The 6,678-nt window shown below is 42.3% G+C and overlaps 1 protein-coding gene across 2 annotated transcripts in view; it reads left to right on the top strand.

The window, feature by feature from the left end:
• GLYCTK (glycerate kinase) overlaps positions 1–6,678 on the top strand; it is a 33,393-nt gene that overhangs the window by 975 nt on the left and 25,740 nt on the right. Inside the window, exon 1 of one of the 2 annotated variants that reach the window (XM_077858657.1) lies at positions 59–402. The exons of the other annotated variant lie outside the window; for it this stretch is intronic. The gene's annotated coding sequence lies outside the window, so the exon portion shown is untranslated. Of the gene's footprint in view, positions 1–58; positions 403–6,678 lie in introns of those variants that run through there. 2 annotated transcript variants of the gene reach the window in all.

Here is a 6,678-nt window from a genome sequence, read left to right as displayed (position 1 = left end):
GGCGGGGCGGAGCGGGGGCGCGAGGCGGGCCGGTGGGGCGGTGACGTCAGTGCGGCCGCCCAGGAGCGGAGTGGAGTGGCGGGGTGCCCGAAGGCAGCGATTCTCTGGCGCGCAGTGGGGCCCGAGGGGCGCGGTTGTCCACCGCCTTCCCGCTGGGCCCGGAGGCAGCTGTGCCTGGGAGCCGTGAGCCTTTGCGCAGGATCGCAGTCCCCCTTAGAGGCTCCCCCTTCCCCAGGATCGCAGCCCCCCCTAGAGGCTCCCCCTTCCGCAGGCCACGGGGAGCAGGTACTGCGGGGGTCGGCTGCGCCACTGGAGGCCTGTTCTGGGGGTGAGTCGGTGGACCTATGGCTGGCGGGCTCTGACTGCTCGTGCACTACAGCGCCAGCATAGTTTCAGTTTCAGGTGGGTGGTTTGGTTTGGTTTTGTTTGGTTTGGTTTTGAGGTGTAATATACAGTAGCCTGCACAAAGTTTAAGTGCTTTTTTTAAAAATTTGGATATATACCTGTGTGACTCCTACCCAGAAGTTTTCTTTAAGCCTTCCTTAAAAACTTTTTAATTGACACATAACATGAAGTGCATAAAGTGAACGGATTTTAAGTGTACAGCTCCACACACTTGTAAGCACTTTTTAAGACATTTATAGCCTCAGAACTCATAGCATCAATTGCATGGAAATTTTTTAAATGGAGTTTTATCTCCTTATTCAACAAAATACAATTTTAAGTTCTCCAGATTTCCTCCTTTTTCGCATCTCTACGTGAACTTTATAAGTGCAACCATCTTTTTTTTCCTAGGTCAGTATTATATATTAAACATTTTTCCATGTTAGTAAACCGAATTGGCGGTGGTGTTCTTAATCGAGGTATCATTTATGTGCAGTAAAAAAAAAACTGGCCTTTTAGGGACATCTAGGTGGCTCAGCAGTTGAGCGTCTGCCTTGGGCTCAGGGCGTGACCCCAAAGTTCCAGGATAAAGTCCCACATCGGGCTCCCTGCTTGGAGCCTGCTTCTCCCTCTCCCTCTGCCTAGGTCTCTCTGCCTCCCTTTCTCTGTGTCTCTCAAGAATAAATAAATAATCTTAAACAAACAAACAACCCTGACCTTTTAAATGGATAGATTTATAAGTTTTGACACCCATATTGAGTTGTGCAACCACCACCACATTCAAGATATAAAACAGTTACATAACCCTCTTTGTAGTCAATGGGGTTGTCTCAGTGGTTTGTTTAAGGATTCATTGCCTTAAAAGGAAGGAAAATTGGTCTCTAACAAAGGAAAGTGATATCTGATCACAAAAAAAGGTACCAGGCACCTTGGCTTTAACTTTCTATGCGAGGGGTCAAACTCAGTGCAACCTATGGGAGTTCATAGATCTCTAACTTGTGGGCAACTCTTCAAAGACTAATTGCCTGGGGTCTTTAACAGTGGAGACAGGCCTGTTTATTTTGCTTCACTAAACTGCAGTGGCTAAAGAGGAAGAAAAAGGAAGAGGAAAGACTTAAACATTAAAATCAGCTGTATTAGGAAGATGTGATATTCAGAGATCCAAGTATAACCTGAATAATGAATGGTAAAAAACAAAACAGAAACCCTGGGACAGATGAGTCTTTCTAGAAAGAACTAAAGGATGTCCCTGGGTAAAGGGAGAGCCAGGATCCCTACACATAAAGAGAAGTTGTTCTTTGAAGGGAGTGGGCAAGATCCTGGCTAAGTCTCAGCTGCAACTGCCTCCTGACAAAGAGCAGAACTTCTGGCTACAGCGTGTTCTGGGATCTGGCAAAAGCCTGTTTGAGCGTAACCCAAATGTATGGCAACTTTCCAAACTGCGAAGCAATGGGAGAAAAGTCCTCTGTGCCCTGGAGCACTCCCTTCCCTGCAATTCCTGCTTCTTTATCAGAATCTGCTTTGAATGGTTAAATGGCAATAAGAACAGATCTGGTGCCACATCCTTGAAATTTGGGGAAGTGAATATACCCAGTGAGATACCATTTTTTGATCCCTTTTTGTGTACGAAACAACCGAATGTTGTCAGCTAAAAGAAATCTTTGTAGGGTATCTTTTGTACTTCCTGTACCTTTCCCAGATTTCACTGTTAAGACTGATGTTTCCTCCCAAGACTTAACTCCCTAAATTATTTTTGGGATGGAAAAAGCCATTTTTTCATATTTTGAGAGTGTCCTGAAATGGCTCAGCCTATTTCACATTCCTCATCTGGCTCCCTGCCCTGGTAGAGTGGGACTCTTCTAGCTTCCAGTCCAACAGTGCCTTAAAAGCTAGACTTTAAAAGGTGACCCAGAAAGGCTGGCTGCAATGGGGGATGGGTAGAAGGGAAAGCTACAGTAGGAAGCGCATCAGGCTTCTTGAAGAGCATCAGACTTAATTTTTTATTTTTCCTTTTCTTTTAAATCATTATTTCTTTTACTTACTTAGTTTTCATACAAGAAAATACACCCATTTATTTTTTTTTAAAGATTTTATTTATTCATGAGAGATACACACACACACACACACACACACACACACACACACACACACGGGGGGTCCGGGGGGAGAGACACAGGCAGAGGGAGAAGCAGGCTCCATGCAGGGAGCCTGATGTGGGACTCAGTCCTGGGTCTCCAGGATCATGCCCTGGGCTGAAGGTGGCGCTAAACCTCTGAGCCACCCAGGCTGCCCAAATACACCCATTTAAAAAGAAAAAAACTAAAAAAATACAGATTAGTAGTAAAGCAAACAAACAAACAAAACAAAACCCCAGGATCTAGAAGTAGCTATTATTGTATTTGCTTTTATTAGGATAAAATATACATAACATAAATTTTAACATTTTGATGAAGAACTTTTCAGATTTTTCCTCTGAAGTATATTTTTAATGGGCTCATAATAGAATATTTATAACCTACCCTTTTCGTATAATGCTATGAACACCTTCCAGGTTAATAAGTACAGACCTATATAACCATATCGAATGGCTGCATAGTATTCCATCATGTGTTTGTTTTTGGGGGGTTTTTAAAAAGATTTTATTTATTTATTCATGAGACACACAGAGAGAGGCAGAGACATAGGCAGAGGGAGAAGCGGGCTCCATGCAGGAAGCCTAATGTGGGACTCGATCCCAGGACCCCCGGATCATACCCAGAGCCAAAGCGAGATGCTCAACCACTGAGCCACCCAGGCACCATCATGTGTTTGTAATTTTGCTTCCCATTTTATCTAGGGTCCAGCCAAGATCTGGCTCAATTTGTATTTTTAATTGAATAAGTGAATTTAACCAAAAGATTTCAGATATTTGATTGGCCTATTTATCTTTTTTCCATTTTCTCTCTTTTTCTTTTAAGACTTAAATTTTTTTGGTATTTATTTATTTATTTATTTTAGGGAAAGAGACTGAGAGCAGGGGGAGAGGCAGAGAGAGAGGGGGAGAGAATCTGGAGCCGAATCCATCCTGAGTGTGGAGCCCAACATGCTCAACATCACCACCCTGAGATCATGACATGAGCTGAAATCAAGAATCAGATGTTAACCTACTGAGCCACCCAGGCACCCCCAAGATTTAATTGTTTTTAAAAAAATGTACTTATTTATTCATGAGGAACAGAGAGAGAAAGGCAGACGCATAGGCAGAGGGAGAAGCAGGCCCCCTTTAGGGAGCCCAATGCAGGACTCAGACCCAGGATCATGCCCTGAGCCGAAGGCAGACACTCAACCACTGAGCCACCCAGGCATCCCAAGATTTAATTTTTTTTTAAGATTTTATTTATTCATAGAGACAGAGAGAGAGGGGCAGAGACACAGGCAGAGGGAGAAGCAGGCTCCTCCATACAGGAAGCCTGACGTGGGACTCCATCCCGGTTCTCCAGGATCACACCCCAGGCTGCAGGCGGCACTAAACCGCTGCGCCACCGGGGCTGCCCTAACTTTTTTTTTTTTTTTTAGAATAGTTGTAGGTTCACGTCAGAATTAAGAGGAAGATACAGAAATGTCCTGTATACTGTCTGCCCCCACGCATTTAATGAGAAATTATGTGACTTTTGGACCCCTGTGCATACCCCATCTTCTTCAACATCTGGTCTGTGGAAGCCTGCATAAAAGGAGGAATTTGTCAGATGCTCACCCAGTGGAAAAGTCATTTCAAAGGAACTGAAATGCCCACTTGGTTTATGTGCCCAAATTACGTTCAGAGCGGTAATACCACCATTAAATAAGAATGTTTCTAATAGTGCCTCATTATTTTGAATCTGCAAAAAATTATAGTGAACCAGGAATCTGCACATGTATATATCTGATTCTGTCTGGAAATTGACATATTGGCCATGACTATGTGACAAAGTATTTGAAAAAGGAAATGACTGCTACTTCAATAATTGAATTAATTTTGCCCAGTTGATTTCAAAACTCATTTTAAGAGGCTCATATAGAAGTACATTCCAGAGCCAAAGTAAAAAGAAAACAAAGCAAACAAAAATGAGGAGGGGGGAGAACAAGCAAAAATGTCAGAGAAATGCATAATATCAAGTTTAATTCACCAGAAAATGATGTCATGTCATGCAAGACAAAGGCAAAGGCAAACTGATTGTTTCAGATTGATTACAACAAAAGTTTGATCGGTTTGGCGCTTAAGGAAAGAGGACAAGACCATTAGAAGTTTTGGTCAAGAGAGAAGATTTATGTACTTAAAATAACTAAACTGAATTTGTGAAATAATCATGGTGAAACTAAAATGAACCTTAAAAATAATTCTAGCTAGAAAATTTTATTAGGATTTAAAAGTTAACTTTTTAAAAATTCACAATATATATTTTTAAGATTTTATTTATTTATTCATAGACAGAGAGAGGCAGAGACACAGGCAGAGGGAGAGGGAGAAGCAGGCTCCATGCAGGGAGCCTGATGCGGGACCGATCCTGGGTCTCCAGGATCACACCCCAGGCTGCAGGCGGCGCCAAACCGCTGCGCCCCCAGGGCTGCCCCACAATATCTTATTTTACATTTTGAAAGTTTTTATTCACAGTCTAGTTCATTAACATACAGTGTATTATTAGTTTCAGATGTATAATCTAGTGATTCAACACTTCCATAACACCTGGTGGTCATCACAAGCGTCCTCCTTAATCCCCATTACCTATTTAACTCATCCCCTCACCCACTTCTCTTCTGGTAATTATCAGTTTATTCTCTATAGTTAAGAGTCTGTTTCTTGGCTTGCCTCTCTCTTTTTTTCCCCTGTGATCATTTGTTTCTTAAATTCCACCTATGAGTGAAATCATATGGCATTTGTTCTGTTCTGACTGACTTATGTCACTTATGATATACTCTCTAGTTTCATCCATGTCCTTGCACAAGGCAAAGTTTTATTCTTTTTATGGTTGAGTAATATTCCATTTTTATTGTATATATATAACACCTCTTCCTTATCCATTCATCAGTTGATGAACCCTTAGGCTGTTAGATATTTTGATTATTGTAGATAATGCTACTACAAACATGGGGGTGCATGTATCCTTTTGAATTAGTATTTTTGTATCCTTTGAGGAAGTACCTAGTAGTACAATTGCTGAAACATAGGGTAGTTCTATTTTTAACTTTTGAAGAACTTCCATACTGTTTTCCAGAGTTACTGCACCAGTTTGGATTCCTACAATAGTGCAAGAGAGTTAATTTCTCTATTTCATGTAATTGTTCCTATGTGTTGTCTTCAAAATAAAACTGCTTTTGCTAAGATAAAGATCTAGTGGTCCAATCCACTGGTTACTTTTTAGTGCTTATATTCCTGTTTCTATCTGTGACATAATGATGTTGACCATTCCTGAATCTCTTCTCCATGACTCCCTTGACATTTGATCATTCTGTTCTCTCTTCTCACTTGTCTGGACACACTCCTGGTCTCTTCCTGGCTGTTCTTTGGCCACTGCATGGTTGCCTAGTCAACAGTTTCCTCCTCTTGGCTCTTTTATTTTTTTTAAGATTTTATTTATTTATTCATGAGAGAGAGAGGCAGATACACAGGCAGAGGGAGAAGCAGGCTCCATGCAGGGAGCCCAACATGGGACTCGATCCCAGGTCTCCAGGATCACACCCTGGGCTGAAGGTGGTGCTAAACTGCTGAGCCACCCAGGCTGTCCACTGAGCCACCCAGGCTGCCCACCTCTTGGCTCTTTTATGATGGAATCCTGATTTTTTTTCCCCCAAGTATTCCTCTTCTCTAGATAGCAATACATTTTCCAAGAGTTGACCCTAGTCCTCTGAAATAAATCCTGATTAGTTTAAACCACTGTTTCTCAAAGTGTGGTTTTAGCACCAGCAGCAGCAGCCTTGCCTGAGAACTTGTCAAAAAGTCAAATCCTCAGATCTCACAGCAGACCTACTGAACCAGAAGCCCTGGAGGTAGAGCCCAGCAACCTGTTTTAACAAGCCTTCCAGGTGATCATGATACATCTTTGAGTTTGAGAACCTCTAGCCCAAGCCAATCATGATGAGTGGTCTTGTTTTCCTTCCCAGTGATGAGATTAGACTTACATGTGTGATATTTTTGCCAATGAGAAGTGAGAGGAAGTCTCCTAGGGGAGGGGTCTTGGAAGGTTTCTTTGCTTCTAAGAGAGATTTAAGGGAGAGATGATCCCTCTTCATCTGGTGGACACTGCTGTGGTGGATGCCTGGGACTGCTGTAACCAAGAT

Source organism: Canis aureus, chromosome 19 (genome assembly GCF_053574225.1).
Source record: "Canis aureus isolate CA01 chromosome 19, VMU_Caureus_v.1.0, whole genome shotgun sequence".
Lineage (NCBI taxonomy): Eukaryota > Metazoa > Chordata > Mammalia > Carnivora > Canidae > Canis > Canis aureus.
The sequence above is the reverse complement of the archived record's forward strand: the minus strand, read 5'-3'. Positions and strand labels throughout refer to the sequence as shown.